General features: G+C 47.4%; 1 protein-coding gene across 1 annotated transcript in view; it reads right to left on the bottom strand.

The window, feature by feature from the left end:
• LOC137545138 (uncharacterized protein DDB_G0283697-like) overlaps positions 1-18067 on the bottom strand; it is a gene marked incomplete at its 5' end in the record, with an annotated part of 54362 nt that overhangs the window by 32955 nt on the left and 3340 nt on the right. The gene's annotated exons all lie outside the window — the stretch shown is intronic.

The raw sequence follows: 18067 nt of genomic DNA, 5'->3' as shown, positions 1-18067 counted from the left end.
AGTAATTGGTGTTGTCCAGATTCCAGAATAATGAATAATAATGAATAGTGAATAATGCGCGGGCCGCGTTCAATGCAGTCTAGCATGAATTGAGCCATGTGTGCCAGAGAGTCCTGCCAGACTCCTCTGTCTTCATGTTCTTGTAAGCGTTGTGATTGTTGTGATGCACCATATTCGTCACCAGCATCACTTTCTTCCTCTTCTGCTGTCCTTTCCCGCTAAATTGTGGAAGTCCAACGTGCACCGCTCTGTCCCTCGGCAGTGGGGGCATCCAATTCCTGCTCCAACTCCAGCTGTTCCTCGTCCTGTTCTTTGTCATAGCTGGGACCAGCGTTTCCTGAGGCAGGTTGCCTGATGTTGGTATCATCACGCTGATCGTTTTCATCTTCAGAATCCCCCACTTGCATCATGCCAGCGGTTTCCATCTTCAACATTGATTTCTTCAGTAAACACAGCAGTGGTATTGTAATGCTGACTGTAGAGTTGTCACTGCTCAGTCACGCAACGTGGATTGCTCAAAATTTTGGAGGACTTGGCAGAGATCCAACATGGTGGCCCAATCAGATCCACAGAAGCTTGGTAGCTACTAGCTGCTGGAATGCGCCTCGGCACTGCGCAAAAGCGTGCTAGCATGTGCAGCGTAGAATTCCAGCGCGTAGGCAGGGACATCACCCAGCGAGCGATGGTGCGCTAGATTGAAGCGCTCCTGCATCTCTTGGTGAGTCCTTCAGAAGCGGTACTGGACTTTTAACAATGTTTGTTTTTTTTTCCTTCAACAGAAGATCTGCCACGTTGGAGTGAGGAGGACGCCGCCGACACCAAGCTGAACCCCGGCGAACTCCAAGCAGAGGATCTTCAGGAACCCTCAAGGCTTTGAGCAAGCTGAGGAGGATCAGCAGTCCCGACGAGACCTCTCCTCATATGCGACTGAGTGCAGTGGAGCTCCCCAGAACAACCTCTCAGTTGTCACTTTGTCACTGGTCACTTTGTCACTTTGTCACTTTGTCATTTTGTCACTTTGTCAGTTGTCACTTTGTCACTGGTCACTTTGTCACTTGTCACTTTGTCATTTTGTCACTTGTCACTTGTCATTTCTCACTTTATCACTTGTCACTTTGTCATTTTGTCACTTGTCACTTTGTCACTTGTCACTTCTCACTTTGTCACTTGTCACTTTGTCATTTTGTCACTTTGTCATTTTGTCACTTTGTCACTTTGTCACTGGTCACTTTGTCACTTGTCACTTGGTCACTTGTCCAGATGATCTCGGTACACCTCCTGAGATTCAAATTCCTGCACACATTGCTCTGGGATTTGGGTGCGATGAATGATGCATCTAACTGGCCACCGGAGGCAATTAAGGCCTTCAAAACATTGAAAGCAGCTTTCTGTTCCGCCCCCATTTTGCGTCATGTTGAGTTGTTGACGTCATGTTCATCCTCGGCCTCGCCTTGCATTTCAGTGCGAGGTGCATTTTCCACAGAAAAAGGTTGTGAATCCGTGCACAACATTTGTGGCTGTTCCATTGACCTTTCACAGGTAGAAGATTGTGGGGGTGGGAATAGCTCCTCCGAATAGCCCATTGTGTCCTGAAAACTACTCATTGCATTGCTTTGCGCACACATTTTTTTGTCCTCATGCAAGGCCTGAGTTGCACCTGAAAGCGTGGCCTTCTCCTCCTGCGCCTCCTCCTGTTCCATCACGTCTGCTGCTGCTGGGTTAGCGTTGACGCCCGGTCCCTGTTTATTGAACCTCTTATCTTTATTACATTTATGACTGCATGGCGGTAAAAAGCATGCTATCCGCACGCTTCTTGTCCTCATGCAAGGCCTGGGTTGTTGTGTCTCAAAAAGCATGGCCTTCTCCTCCTGCGCCTGCTCCTGTTCCATCACGTGTGCTGCTGCTGCTGGGTTAGCGTTACCGGTCCCTTTTCCTGGAACCTCTTCTCTGTATTACATTTATGACTGCATGGCGACAAAAAGCATGTTACCTGTGCAAAGAAACATGACATTTTCCACATTTAAAAGACAGTTTTTCCTTTGAAACTTTACAATCAATTTTCTCAAAAACTATAAGCTCTTTTTCAAATATTTTTTTTCCTCTTGTACCCACTCCCAAGGTGCACATACCCTGCTAATTTGGGGTATGTAGCATGTAAGGAAGCTTTACAAAGCACGAAAGTTCGGGTCCCCATTGACTTCCATTATGTTCGGAGTTCGGCGCGAACACCCGAACATCGCGGCGATGTTCGGCGAACGTTCGCGAACCCGAACATCTAGGTGTTCGCCCAACACTAGTGGGCATGCAGGCACTTGGAGGCTAATCAGAGGTGGGCATGCAGGCACTTGGAGGCTAATCAGAGGTGGGACACTCAGGCACTGTAATGCTGGGCACAGAAGTTCTCCCCCCACAGACAGTAGTTGCTGGGCCCAGTGGTGCTCCCCCTAGACAGGGCACAGAGGTGCTTTCAAACCCCCCACCCCCCAGACAGTGGCTGTTGGATACAGATGTGCTCCCCCACTCCGGGCACAGAGATGCTTCCCCTTTCCACCCCCCAGACTGTGGGTGCGGGACACAGAGGTGCTTAAACCCCTACCCTCATGGGTGTTGGGCACAGAGCTGCTTCAAAGCTCTCCCCCCCCCCCCCCCGGAACTGTGAGTGCTGAGATGCCAGCCTCTCGATCCTCCCCTCACACACATATAGGCACTTTCAAACATTTTAAATCCCCTACATAGAAAAGAGTGCTCCCCCCCCCGAGGCCGCTGTGTGCTGGGCATAGAATCACCCCTGTTGGCAGCATATGAGGTAGCCGCAGGGTGTTTCAATCTCACCGGTGTTCCGACGTAATCACCTACCCGGCTCCAATGATCTGTCTTTCCATCCACAGCGCCCGCTCATTCTAGAGGCTACAGCTGCCTCAGTTCTGCACCTTGCGTGTAATCACGTGATGCGCAGAACCAGGAAGTGGAGGAAGAATGAGCGGCCGCCGCAGAGGATGGAAGGACAGATCAATCATTGCAGCCTGGAGCTGATTTACCGCGGCTGCCTCTAGTCCTATCTGCCAACAGACGACACAGGACGGGGGGCCCAGGGAGCGGTAGGAACGATGTCGGCCTCCCTCCATTAATTATGCTAAACACATGGCCAGAAACCCCCCGGCCTATAACACAGGGGGAAGAGGCGGCCCGGGGGGCAATTGCCTCCCGTCCCCCCGGGCCAGTCCGCCCCTGACACATGGGCAGCTCCACCAACAGTTGAGTTGATCAGCACTTTGACCACAACCTCTGTAACATGTATCGGTTGATATTAGGTTCCATTGATGCAATTTAGAAGGAGTGCGATACCAGTCATATAATATATTATAAGCACACTTCTTCAAAATGAAATTTATTGAGGACTTGGCCATGCTATTGAAAATGGAAAGCCACCCTTTGTCATCCAATGTTTTATTTAGTTATTTAGTCCACTTGCTCATAGCAGGGGTAACAACATCTAAGGTCTGATACCAGAGAAGAGAATACATGTCTGAAATCAGACCTTTGTCTGAGTAGCTATTTAGATACACCTTCTCAACCTCACAGAGCTCAGGTCGAAGGCCTTTCTTGACCTTGAAAATGGCAAACTCTCTTAATTGTAAGTAGTGAAATATCTCCAAGGGGGGTAGGGAGTATTTGGTAGGGATTGCTTGCCAAGATAGTACCTTCCCCTCCTCGAGGAGATCAGATATGCGGAAAATATTTTTGCCCGTCCAGTGGTGCCAAGCTGATAACTGAAGGCCTGGGGGAAATTATTGTTGCCAAATAAGGAGGCTAATTGAGAAGAGAGTTTGTCTAAGGACAACCTTTTGGATATTTTTTTCCAGAGGGATATTGAAATCGAGATGATAGGGTTCTCAAGAAGGTGAGGGGTGGGGGGTCCAAATGAGACTAGAGATTGAGAAGGGTTTAATTGATGAGGCCTCTAAGTCCACCCATCTAGTCCTACCTGGAGGGGAAGCCCATTGCAAAGTTTGCGCTAATCGGGAGGCATAGAAATAAAAAAGCAACTGAGGGGCTGCAAATCTGCCGTGAGGCTTACTTCTAGCTAGGTATTGATATTTAAAGGGACACTTAAGCCAGGAATAAAAAATCAGTTTTACTTGCCTGGGGCTTCTACCAGCCCCCTGCAGCTATCCCGTGCCCTTGCAGTCACTCACGGAGACTCCGGTGCTCCACCGCCAGCTAGTTTTGTTTTCGCTGAATGGCCCTGACAGGGAGTGAGTGGGCTTTCTGCGCCTGCGCAGGCCTGGCCATGCGTATCCTTCTTCATGTTCCCATCCTCAATAGCATCCTGCACAGGCACAGGATGCTATTGCGGATAAGAACCTGAAGAAAAATACTTGTGGCCAGGCCTGTCGGGCCTGTCAGCGAAAACAATACTAGCTGGTGGCTTGGGACCGGAGGCTTCGTGAATGACTGCAAGGGCATGGGACGGTTGTAGGGGGCTGGTAGAAGCCCCAGGAAAGTAAAACTGATTTTATATTCCTGGCTTAAGTGTCCCTTTAATCCTGGGGAGCATATGATTCCAAATGAATTTGGTGATATGGGACTGTAGTTTCTTGATATCTCTCAGGATTACTGCTATAGGTAGAGCTCTAAATAAGTATAACAGTTTGGTGAGTAAAGTAATTTTGACTGCGGAAATTCAGCCCATCAGGGATAGGTGAAAACGAGACCATTCATTAAGAAGAGCATGGAGAGTTGGCAACATAGGGGTATAATTTACGCTATACAGTTGGTCAAGGTTTGGCGTGAGAGACACTCCGAGATACTTAATTCCTTTATCCCTAAATGTGAAACCAAATGCAGAGGCCAAATCCTGTTTTTGGGTCTCAGAAAGGCCAAAAGCCATTGCCTCAGATTTTGATTTATTAATTTTAAAACCAGAGATTTCACAAAAACTGTCAATGTGTTTGAAGAGATTAAGGAGAGAGACCTGTGTCTCGGCAAATAATGCCACTTTGTATGATGACCCATTGATCTCGATCCCTGAGATTCAGAGCATTTTCTTATCAGGATGACGAGAGGCTCGATACACAGTGCAAATAGGAGAGGGGAAAGGGGAGAGGGGACACTGCTGCCGAGTCCCGTTGAGAATTGGGAATTGTTGTGAAACCAAGCCCATATTACTCACAGCTGCTGAAGGAGCTGTGTACATGCTTCTAATGGCATTCAGGAAGCCCCCCGAAACTCCAAATCTCTAGAGCACCAGTCTCATGTATCTCCAGTCAACCCTGTCGAACGCCTTCTCCACATCCAAAGAGAGGAGCAGAGAAGGTGTCCGACAGAACCACGCTCTATCAACCTCAGGATCCTCCAAACATTGTTAGTAGTCTGTCTGCCCATGATAAAACCAGTCTGGTCCGGATGGATAACGGAGGGGAGGCATTTGTTGAGTCTCGTAGCCAATACTTTAGCCAAGCTCTTGAGGTCAATATTTATTAGGGAGATAGGTCGGTCATTCTTGACCTCAGCCGGATCTCTACCGGGTTTAGAAAAAGACCACAATAGTGGCCCTAACATTTCGGGAGGAAGTTCTTCCTCACCATTCATTAGTCTATTCATAAGTCTATCTCTGGAGTGAGAATCTCTTTAAAAAAACAGGATCTGGATAGGATGGCTATATGGGCACATACATGGCAGATGAAATTCAATGTTGACAAATGTAAGGTCATGCATTTTGGACGTACTAATGGTCTAGCACCATACAAAATAAATGGGATACAGTTGGGGACATCAAACTTGGAGAAGGACTTAGGAGTACTCATTGACAACAAGTTAAATAATCGTACTCAATGCCAAGCAGCTGCAGCTAAAGCTAACAAAATTTTGGGATGCATTAAAAGGGAAATAAAAACTCGAGATGCTAGCATAATATTGCCCCTGTTTAACTCTCTAGTAAGGCCACATCTGGAATATGGAATTCAGTTCTGGGCACCACATTACAAAAAAGATATTGCAGTTTTAGAGCAGGTGCAGAGACGAGCAACAAAATTGATGCGTGGGATGGAAGGTCTCACTTATCAAGAAAGGTTAGATAAACTGGGTTTATTTAGTCTAGAGAAAAGACGCCTTAGAGGGGATCTAATTAACATGTATAAATACATCAGAGGGCAATATAATACCTTGGCGGATGAGCTTTTTGTCCCTAGGCCTTCTCAAAGGACTAGAGGACATGATCTGCGCATGGAGGAAAAACGTTTTAGCCATTTATTTAGGAAAGGGTTCTTTACAGTAAGAGTGATTAAGATGTGGAATGCATTGCCACAGGAAGTCGTTATGGCAAACTCTATACCTGCATTTAAAGGGGGCTTAGATGCTTTCCTTGCGTTGAAAGACATCCATGGCTACAATTACTAGGTAATGCCTAATGATGTTGATCCAGGGATTTTATCTGATTGCCATCTGGAGTCGGGAAGGAATTTTTCCCTTTAGGGGCTAATTGGACCATGCCTTGTAAGGGTTTTTTCGCCTTCCTCTGGATCAACAGGGATATGTGAGGGAGCAGGCTGGTGTTGTACTTTATACTGGTTGAACTCGATGGACGTATGTCTTTTTTCAACCAAAATAACTATGTAACTATGTAAGTATTGTGGGGAGTATCCATCCGGACCAGGGGCCTTAGAGGGTTTCAAGGACTTGATGGCCTCCAGAACCTCTTCTGCAGAAATAGAGGTGTTGAGGAGTGAGATCTGAGAGGTATCAAACCTAGGGATAGGGATGCGGGCAAGGTGATTCAGGATGTCTGGGGCCTGTATTTTGTCCCTGTCTGTGGTTGTGCCATTGTACAGGTCGCGGTAATAACTAGCGAACTGTTGCAGTATTGCTGTGGGGTTATGCAGTAACTGCCCCTGAGAGTCTGTGACAGGATTTAGCCTATTAAGAGTGAGTCTCTGACTACGCTTCCTCGCGAGCATGGTATCTGGCTTTTGTTGCTTTTTCATAAAATTTTTGATTCATCAATTTGATAGAGTAGTCAGCTTTGGAGAAAAGTGAAGAGCAGAGTTCCTGTCTAAGGGACTTCAGGTGCTCAGCTTTGCACATCTAGAGACTGAAATCCTTGCCCATTCCTCTTTTCAAAACATTTCCAGCTCAGTCAGATTAGATGGACAGCATTTGTGAACAGCAGTTTTCAGATCTTGCCACTGATTTTCGATTGGATTTAGATCTGGACTTTGAATGGGCCATTCTAACACATGGATATGTTTTGTTTTAAACCATTCCATTGTTGCCCTGGCTTTATGTTTAGGGTTGTTGTCCTGCTGGAAGGTGAACCTCCGCCCCAGTCTCAAGTCTTTTGCAGACTCCAAGAGATTTTCTTCCAAGATTGCCCTGTATTTGGCTCCATCCATCTTCCCATCAACTCAGACCAACTTCCCTGTCCCTGCTGAAGAGAAGCAACCCCAGAGCATGATGCTGCCACCACCATATTTGGCAGTGGGGATGGTGTGTTCTGAGTGATGTGCAGTGTTAGTTTTCCACCACACATAGCATTTTGCCTTTTGCCCAAAAAGTTCCATTTTGGTCTCATCTGACCAGAGCACCTTCTTCCACATGTTTGCTGTGTCCTCCACATGGCATGTGGCAAACTGCAAACGGGACTTCTTATGCTTTTCTGTTAACAATGGCTTTCTTCTTGTCACTCTTCCATAAGAGCCAACTTTGTGCAGTGCACGACTAATAGTTGTCCTATGGACAGATTCCCCCACCTGAGCTGTAGATCTCTGCAGCTCGTCCAGAGTCACCATGGGCCTCTTGACTGCATTTCTGATCAGCGATCTCCTTGTTCGGCCTGTGAGTTTAGGAGGACGGCCTTGTCATGGTAGGTTTACAGTTGTGCCATACTCCTTCCATTTCTGAATGATCGCTTGAACAGTGCTCCGTGGGATGTTCAAGGCATTGGAAATCTTTTTTGTGGCTTAAACCTGCTTTAAAATTCTCAATAACTTTATCCCTGACCTGTCTGATGTGTTCTTTGGACTTCATGGTGTTGTTGCTCCCAATATTCTCTTAGACAACCTCTGAGGCCGTCACAGAGCAGCTGTATTTGTACTGACATTAGATTACACACAGGTGCTGTCTAATTAGTCATTAGCACTTATCAGGCAATGTCTATGGCCAACTGACTGCACTTAGACCAAAGGGGGCTGAATAATTATGCACACCCCACTTTGCAGTTATTGATTTGTAAAAAAATGTTTGGAATCATGTATGATTTTCGTTCCACTTCTCACATGCACACCACTTTGTATTGGTGTTTCACATGGAATTCCAATAAAATTGATTCATGTTTGTGGCAGTAATGTGACAAAAAGTGGAAAACTTCAAGGGGGCCGAATACTTTTGCAAGCCAAGTGGAAAAACTAATTAATCTCCTCAGTGATAGTGCAGGCTGATTCGGTGTTGGTTAAGAGAGAGTCATTCAACCTCTAGCTTGGTGAGCGTCTGCTACAGATTGTGCGGAGGCTAGCAATTACAGGCGCATGGTCTAACCAGGATATTTCTAGGTGGTCAGCCATTTCTAAGTTATCTAGCAACAAGACATCCATTAAAGTGTAGTCAATTCTAGTGTAACTCTGGTGGGGGGTGGGAAAAGAAAGTGTGTCCCCTCTCCCCTGGGTGCATTGCTCTCCATGAGTCCCAAGTGTTTGTTTCACTGACAAATTGCAAAAGGGTTCTAGTGGATGAGCTACGCCTATGGGTACCAGAGCAAATGCCGTTTTTACTTAACTAACTTCATTAACCCTATTGCCCTACCTAAAACGCTGCATCCCTGCGGATGAAATCGCTATAAAAAAACAAATCCCAGGGCAAAAATCCACAACTTTCTTGGTCGTGGATTGTGCTGCTGGGGGAGGCAGAGCTTTGGGCTGTAGCTCTGCCTTCATTCTCGGCAGAGCTACAGCCCAAAGCTCGTCAGAGCTACAGTCATTGGCGGTCATTGCTTCATTGTGATACGCAAGCCCCTCACTGCGGCAAGGTAATGATCACAAAGGGGAACGGGCACATGTACATACCTTTTGTTTTGTTGCTGCAGCCGCAGTGCAGCCAGAAAAATTAGGCAGGCATGTACACGCACCAGAAAAATTAGTATAGCGGCCGCTGCTAGCAAAATTCAAAATTCAGGAATGCGCCTGGAGTCCTGGACCCTGTTGGTGATGGCGGAGAAGGCAGTCAAGCGGCCTGCAGGCAAAGATGCTGTGTGTGGGGACTGACTTAGTCTTCGGGATCCATGCCTCATTCATTTTGATAAAAGTGAAGTACTGAACACTTTTGTGACTTAGGCGACTTCTCTTCTCAGTGACAATGCCTCCAGCTGCTCTGAAGGTCCTTTCTGACAGGACGCTTGAGGCAGGACAAGACAGATGTTGGATGGCAAATTGGGACAGCTCTGGCCACAGGTCAAGCCTGCGCACCCAGTAGTCCAAGGGTTCATCATCGCTGCTTACAGTGTCTACATCTACACTCAAGGCCAGGTAGTCGGCTACCTGCTGGTCCAGGCATTGGTGGAGGGTGGATCTGGAATGGCTAAGGTGAGGCATTGTACTAAAGAATGTCCGCTTGTCCGACATCACCATGAGATCGCTGGAGTGTCCTGTCCTTGCCTGCGTAGATATGGGAGGAGGATTACTGGCAGTGGTACCTTTGCGGTGTGGTGTGACATCATGCTTAAATGTATTGTAAAGCATAGTTGCCAGCTTGTTCTGCAAGTGCTGCATCCTTTCTGCCTTCTGGTGAGTTGGTAACATGTCCGCCACTTTGTGCCTATACCAAGGGTCTAGTAGCATGGCCACCCAGTACAGCTCATTCCCCTTGAGTTTTTTTTATACAGGGGTCCCTCAACAGGCTGGACAGCATCTGAGTTGGATCCAGACGTACTCTCCATCTCCTCTTGCTCTTCCTCAGTGACGTCAGGTAAGTCCTCCTCCTCCTCCCCCCCGCCACGAACAATACCATGGGGACGTTGAGCAGCACAAGCCCCTTGCAACGCCTGCTGCGGTTGTTCTTCTCCTGCTGCCTCCTCCTCCACAGAAACACATTCCTCATCATCCGAGTCTGACTCCTCTTCCCCACATGAATCTTCTTCCTCCTCCCCCTCTGTGCTGCCGCAGGTGTTGAGGAAACATCTGGTTCTGATGTAAATTGCTCCCACAATTGTTCCTGCCATAACTGTTCCTCTTCACGCTCCTCCACAGCTTTATCCACCACTGTACGCACGGCACGCTCCAGGAAGTAAGCGTAGGGGATCAAGTCGCTGATGGTGCCTTCACTGCGACTCACCAGGTTGGTCACCTCCTCAAACGGCTGCATGAGCCTGAATGCATTTCGCATCAGTGTCCAGTTCGGGGGCAAGAACATCCCTATCTCCCCAGATTGTGTCCATCTACTGTAATTGTACAGGTACTGGGTGACGGCTTTCTCCTGGTCTAGCAGGCAAGAGAACACGAGCAGAGTCGAATTCCAGCGAGTCGGGCTATCACATATCAAGCATCTCACCGGCAAGTTGTTTCTCCGCTGAATGTCCGCAAAGCGTGCCATGGCCTTGTAAGACCGCCTGAAATGCCCACACAACTTCCTGGCCTGCTTCAGGACATCCTCTAAGCCTGGGTACTTTGACGCAAATCTTTGAATGACTAGATTGAGAACATGTGCTATGCAGGGTACTTGTGTCAGCTTTCCCAAATTCAAAGCGGAAAGGAGATTGCTGCCGTTGTAATACACCACGTTGCCGATCTCCAGCTGGTGCGGGATCAGCCACTGATCCACCTGTTTGTTAAGAGCAGCCAGGAGAACTGGTCCAGTGTGACTCTCCGCTTTGAGACAAGACATGTCTAAGATAGCGTGACACCATCGTACCTGGCATGCAGCATAGGCCCTGGGGAGCTGGGGCTGTGTAGCTGGAGAGGAGATCGCGGCACCAGCCAAGGAGGAGGAGGATGACGACAGCGAAGAGGATTTAGCAGATGGAGAGGAGGCCTGCCTGAAAGCCATGGGGGTGTCACAAGTTTGTCCGCTGCACAGCCACGTACTCCCTGCTTGCCACCAGGTTGACCCATAAGTAATGTAGCGGCCCTGACTGTGCTTGGCAGACCAGGCATCCGTGGTCAGGTGGACCCTTGACCCAACGCTGTGTGCCAGAGATGACACCACTTGCCTCTCCACTTCACGGTGCAGTTTGGGTATCGCGTTTTTAGAGAAATAATTGCGGCCTGGCATCTTCCACTGCGGTGTCCCAATGGCCACAAATTTACGGAAAGGCCTCAGAGTCCACCAGCTTGTATGGTAACAGCTGGCGAGCTAACAGTTCTGCCATGCCAGCTGTTAGACGCCGGGCAAGGGGGTGACTGGCAGAAATTGGCTTCTTCCGCTCAAAAATTTCCTTCACGGATACCTGGCTGCTGTGGGCAGAGGAGCAGGAACCGCTCAAGGTCAGAGGCGAAGTGAAGGAGGTTGGCTGTGAAGGTGCAAGAGAGAAAGCGGCTGAAGATGCTTCACCTGAAGGAGGAAGAGGAGAAGGAGGGTGGCTTTTCTTTTGTGTGCTGCTTTTCCTCATGTGCTCTTCCCATTGCAGTTTTTGCCTTTTCTCCAGGTGCCTTCGTAAGGCACTTGTCCCTACGTGTGTGTTGGCCTTTCCATGGCTCAATTTTTGCTGGCAGAGAGTACAGATGGCTTTGCTCTGATCTGAGGCACACACACTAAAACATTTCCAAACCGCTGAGCCCCCCTGGGGTGATGGCACTATGGTGGTCTCAGCAGCTGACGTTGAAGGGCATGTTGGCTGGCTGTACATAGGTGGCGATACATGGTGCCGGACGCTGCCACCAGCTGTTTCTGACGTCGAGCTCCCCCTGCTTCTTTCAGCAACTCGTCTCCTCCTACTCCTCTCTGACTCCCCCTCTGAACTGTCCCCCTGTTCATCTCCTCTATTGGGAACATACGTGGGATTCGTATCATCGTCATCATCATAATCATCCTGCCCAGCTTCGCTTGCCTCAGACACCTCAAAAAACTGCACCAACAGCAGGTACTTCATCATCCTCATCCTCACACGTTACGTCCATAGTGTCGCCTAACTCACACATATAAGGTAGTGTAAATTGCTTAGCGCCTTCATCTTGTTGTTGCAGTATTGGCTGGGAATCAGTGATTTCACCACCAAATAACTCCTGCGAAGTGTCAAATGCAGCGGATGTAGTGCTTGTAGTAGCGCTGGTGGCTGTGGGAGATAAGGTGTTCTGTGTTAAATGGTCAACCACGTCCTGACAATCTTGGGAGCTGATGGCACGTGCCTTCTTCTGAGCACTGTACTTTGGGCCAGGGCCGCAAGAAATCACATCAACATGACTTCGCACAGACCTGCCGGTGCCGGGTGGCCTTCCTTTGGGTCTGCCTCTACCTCTTTCTCTACCTGGTTTGTCCATTTTGTCCATCTTGGGGGGGATGCTAGGTATATGCTGTGATGAGTTGGGTTCACTGAACACAACAGCTAGGTATATGCTGTGATGAGGTGGGTTCACTGAACACAACAGCTAGGTATATGCTGTGATGAGGTGGGTTCACTGAACACAACAGCTAGGTATATGTAATAAGGTGGGTTCACTGAACACAACAGCTAGGTATATGCTGTGATGAGGTGGGTTCACTGAACACAACAGCTAGGTGTATGCTGTGATGAGGTGGGTTCACTGAACACAACAGCTAGGTATATGCTGTTATGAGGTGTGTTTACTGAACACAACAGCTAGGTATATGCTGTGATGAGGTGGGTTCACTGAACACAACAGCTAGGGATATACAGTGATGAGGTGGGTTCACTGAACACAACAGTTAGGTATATGCTGTGATGAGGTGGGCTCACTGAACATAACAGCTATGTATATGCTGTGATGAGGTGGGTTCACTGAACACAACAGCTAGGTATATGCTGTGATGAGGTGGGTTCACTGAACACAACAACTAGGGATATACAGTGATGAGGTGGGTTCACTCAACACAACAGTTAGGTATATGCTGTGATGAGGTGGGTTCACTGAACACAACAGCTAGGTATATGCAGTGAGGTGGGTTCACTCAACACAAAAGCTAGGTATATGCAGTGATGAGGTGGGTTCACTCAACACAACAGGTACTAGGTATATGCAGTACTTGGTATTACAATGTGCATCTGTCACACAGGTAGTCACTGAATGTGCTGGGCCTGGTAGTGGCGCACACACACAGTATGAATTAGCAAGGCTGTCAATGCAACACAAGTGTCAGTGGGACACACAGAAAAAAAATAGATCACAAGAACAAGATTAGCTCTCAAAAGAACTGTTGTGGGGTGCTACTATAGCAATACGAATCAGCCAGGAGCAAGCTAACAAGCCAAGAGCCTAACTAATCTTTCCCTAGGAGAAACAGTCTGCAGCAGCTCACCCTACTATCACTATAGCAGGCACACGAGTGAGTGTAATGGCCGGTGGAGTCGGCCTTATATAAGGGGGGGAGTGGCTCCAGGAGAGAGTGTAGCCTAATTGGCTACAATGTGCCCGCTGACTGTGCTGTAGAGGGTTAAAGTTGACCCTAATGGTGCACTATCTGGGGCGAATCAAACTTCTGGAAAAGTTCGCCTGGAACAGTTCGCCGGTGAACCGTTCAGGCTATCTCTAGTGATGAATGGTAGTGTGGATATTGGAAATGTTGTAGATTAGGGGTGCTCGTAATGGATGATTCGCCTTTAGGGAACTTCATCAAAAATGTCTGTAATCACAAGTACGACTGTATTGACGTTAGTTTCGACCTTCATTCTATATATATACAGTGCTGCCTATAATTATTCATACACATGGCAAATTTTGACTTAAAGTTACTTTTATTCAACCAGCAAGTCATTTTTTTGACGGGAAATTGTAACGATTGCGGAATCGTTTCCGTGGTCAGCGCACAAGATGCGCGCTGACACGGCGGAAATCCTCCACAAGCGTATAATTAAGGTAGAACCCATGTTAGGTGCTATGCACCTGTAGAGGGCAATTCCCACTGGCAGATGGAGCTGTGGAGTGCAGGCGAGCACAGCCTCCGCACGGCCACAGATGCCAGATGGGAATTGTACAGATAAAGGCAAAGTAGGGCACGATAGCCCTCTAAGAGAGAGAGCACAGAGACAGACTAAATGTGTGTCCACCAAACTAGTCGCCACCCAGCGGCGGTGAACACACATTAGCAGAAACAAAGCGGGAACGCAATCGCAGGAAAGAGGCGATGGCCAGAAGTGACACAAGACCGAATCAAGACAGAACTCGAGAGGAGCAAAGGCACAGCAAACCACAATGAGAGATAAGGAAAACAACAAACGCTAGCTAAACGCGAACACCGCACTCATTCGCAACAGCGAACGCGTTTATGGCGCGGTCTCCGCACGTTAAGCGCAACAGAGACAAGCACGCCATCTTTAACTAACCAATGACACACAAACACGAAAATAGAGAACGCGAGCGCTTGCTTAACGGTTACCTCACCGAGCCTATAGCAAGCAAGCAGGAATAGGACAGATAAGATCCACCGCTCTTCCACCAGTGCGAGTGCGATCCGGGTTCAGGGACAGTACAGGAAAGATCCACTGCTCTTTCCGCCAGAGTGAGTGCGAACCAAGTACAGAAACAGGCTAGCAGGATCCACTGCTCTTTCCGCCAGAGCGAGTGTGAACCAAGTACAGAATAGGTTTAACAGGATCAACTGCAAGAGAGATGGGTGAGGTAGCTAGTAGCAACCGCTGCTGCAGCTTACACTCCAGGAACACAGATCAGAAGGATCCACAGCCTTTACCACTAGAGGCTAGTGCGATCCAAACAAGACAGACAGATGAGGTAGCTAGTAGCAACCGCTGCTGCAGCTTACACTCCAGGAACACAGATCAGAAGGATCCACAGCCGATACCACTAGAGGCTAGTGCGATCCAAACAGATGAACAGGAGGGGCTACCAGTAGCAACCGCTGCTCTGGTTAGCACTACCAGACAGACAGAACGATTTCCTGTCGACCACCGCTGGCGACAGGACAATCGCAGCAAAGAGGCTACACAGACAAAACAGATAAAGCAATTTAACTGCACTAGAGGAGCTGCCTAGTGCAGTCCCAAGAATTACTCTAAGATAAACTTTAGCAAACAAACAGGGCTGATACTCTAGGAGAGTTCATCAGTAACAAACCATGAAGGATGACCAGCAAAGGATTCTGGGAGAACCTGGCTTTTATACTGCCAGCCTTCAAAGGAGGCAGCTAGGCGATTTGCATAACAAATGTATGCAAATCCCTCAGCAGCAAAGCAGGTCTGAAACTTGAAAAGAAAAGACAGGTCTCTCTTCCAGAGACCTGCAGCCCACAGACTGGAGGAATTTTCAAACAGCTGTCAGTCTGTGCAGCCAGCTGAACGGATCATTACAGAAATGACATAGGTGTTTCCCAAAAGTTAATAAGTTGATGTACAAGAGGCATTATTGTGTGTGTGGGGTGGGGGGGGGGGGGGGATTTGTCAACTTTTATTTACATTGAAGCAAAAAGTGTCCAGTCCAAAATTATTCATACCCTTCTCAATAATCAGTAGAAAAGCCTTTATTGGCTATTACAGCAATCAAACGCTTCCTATAATTGCAGACCAGCTTTCTGCATGTCTCCACAGGTATTTTTGCCCATTCACCTTTACCAATGAGCTCCAAATATTTCAGGTTGGAGGGTCTTCTTGCCATCATCCTGTACTGTAGCTCCCTCCACAGATCCCCAATTGGATTCAAGTCAGGACTCTGGCTGGGCCACTCCAAAACATTAATGTTATTGTCTGCTAACTATGTCTTTACCACTTTTGCTGTGTGTTTTGGGTCATTGTCATGCTGAAATGTCTACTGGTGCCCAAGGCCAAGTTTCTCTGCAGAATGCCTGACATTGTCGTTGAGAATCCTCATGTATTTTTTTTATGGTGCCATTTACTGTGATTAGGTTCCCTGGTCCATTGGCTGAAAAACACCCCCAAAGCATTAGGTTCCCACCACCATGTTTGACAGTGGGGATGGTGTACAATGTACTCTAGATTATGTTACTTACCTCTATATTAATGACCAGACACTTGGGGTTCTTTTAAAGGGTTAAATAAAAGGGGTTTCTTTACAAATATACATATATACAAGTTAGTAGAGATGGCCCGAATGGTTTGCACGGATTTCAGCTGTCCGCGGCTGGTGGCGAACACATACCATAGCTATACCATATACCACATACCACACTATAACATAGCTCTTTTTGTGGGTCACACTGCATAGATACAGCCCACAGTCTCAGCTGGCCCTTGCTGTAGTCCGCCAGCACACTGTGTTACCACCAGTGCTTATCTTTCCACTGTATTTGTGTGATTAAACTTACTATATCATAGCTCTCTTTGTGGGTGACACTGCATAGATACAGCCCACTGTGAGACAGGGGCAGTTAGCTAGGCTGTTATTTATTGCTGAAAGCAACCCAAAGCAAATGTCCTTTTGAGGGCTCATACTGTTTTGTGTGTGTGTGTGTGTGTGTGTGTGTGTGTGTGTGTGTGTGTGTGTGTGTGTGTGTGTGTGTGTGTGTGTTACACTGACACTGGATAGATACAGCCCTCCCTATCGCAGCTGGCTCTTTCTGTACTGTGCCAGGCCTAGCACACTGTATTATACCAGTGCATATCTTTCCACTGTATTTGTGTGATTTAACTTACTATACCATAGCTCTCTTTGTGGGTGACACACTGCATACCGCCCACAGAGAGACAGGGACTGTTAGCTAGGCTGTTCTTTATTGCTGAAAGCACCCCAAAACAAAAGCCCTTTTGAGGGCTCATATTGGTACTGGTAGTGTGTGTGTGTGTGCTGCGTGCGTGCGTGCGTGCGGTGCGTGTGTGTGTGTGTGTGTGTGTGAGAGAGAGAGAGAGAGGCTGCATACAGGCCAGGCCACAGTCATTGCTGGGCCTTGCAGTTCTACTATCCTCTTCTATCTATTACAAACCAGCACACTGTCTATCATCATAAGCTGTGCTTAGCTTGCAACTGTATCTGTTAATGATATCTGTGTGGCATACACACTGCATACAGGCCACAGTCAGTTGCTGGCCCTTGCAGTTCTACTATACACTTCTAACTATTGCAAGCAAGCTAGCACACTGTGTATCATAAGCAGTGCTTAGCTCACAACTGTATTTGTGATTAAAAGCACTATAGGATATCTCTCTGTGTGTGTTAAAATACACAGCCCTGTGATACACACACACACACACACACACACACAGCTGCTGTGTATTTTACACTGGTTGTGTACTTCTTTGTGATTACACACACTGTCTACCACTATTGAATATTGTTACCCCCCATATGGAAAAAATAAAAGGTAGAGGCAGAGACAGGCACCCCACAGGTCTGTTCGAGGTCATGCTGGCATGATTTTGTGCGGCCCTCGACCGAAGTACAGTGTTTAGAAGGCAAATACCCTCAACCCCCAAGATTGTCAGTACGTCGTTGACTATTTAACACAGAACACCACATCTTCCTCAGCTTCCGCATGGAACCTTCTCCTTCTCATGCTCTGATTCTGGCACCCCACAACTACTTAAAGAGGAACTGCAGTGAAAAAAATGTAATAAAAAAGTGCTTCATTTTTACAATAATTATGTATAAATGATTTAGTCAGTGTTTGTCCATTGGAAAATATTTTAAATCCCTGATTTATATTCTGACATTTATTACATGGTGACATTTTTACTGCTGGCAAGTGATGTAACTGCTGCTTGCTGTTTTGGCAGTTGGAAACAGCTGTAACCAGCTATTTCCTACAATGTAACAGGGTTCACAGACAGGAAACTGCCAGAAGTACATCGGTACTCAGAGCTTCATGGGGGGGGGGGTTCTTCTTCTTTCTTCTTAATTCTTCTTCACTATCTTCTTCTTTCTCCTTCCTTCCTTCCTTCTTCTTCTTCTTCTTCTTCTTCTTCTTCTTCTTCTTCTTCTTCTTCTTCTTCTTCTTCTTCTTC

Source organism: Hyperolius riggenbachi, chromosome 2 (genome assembly GCF_040937935.1).
Source record: "Hyperolius riggenbachi isolate aHypRig1 chromosome 2, aHypRig1.pri, whole genome shotgun sequence".
Lineage (NCBI taxonomy): Eukaryota > Metazoa > Chordata > Amphibia > Anura > Hyperoliidae > Hyperolius > Hyperolius riggenbachi.
The sequence above is the reverse complement of the archived record's forward strand: the minus strand, read 5'-3'. Positions and strand labels throughout refer to the sequence as shown.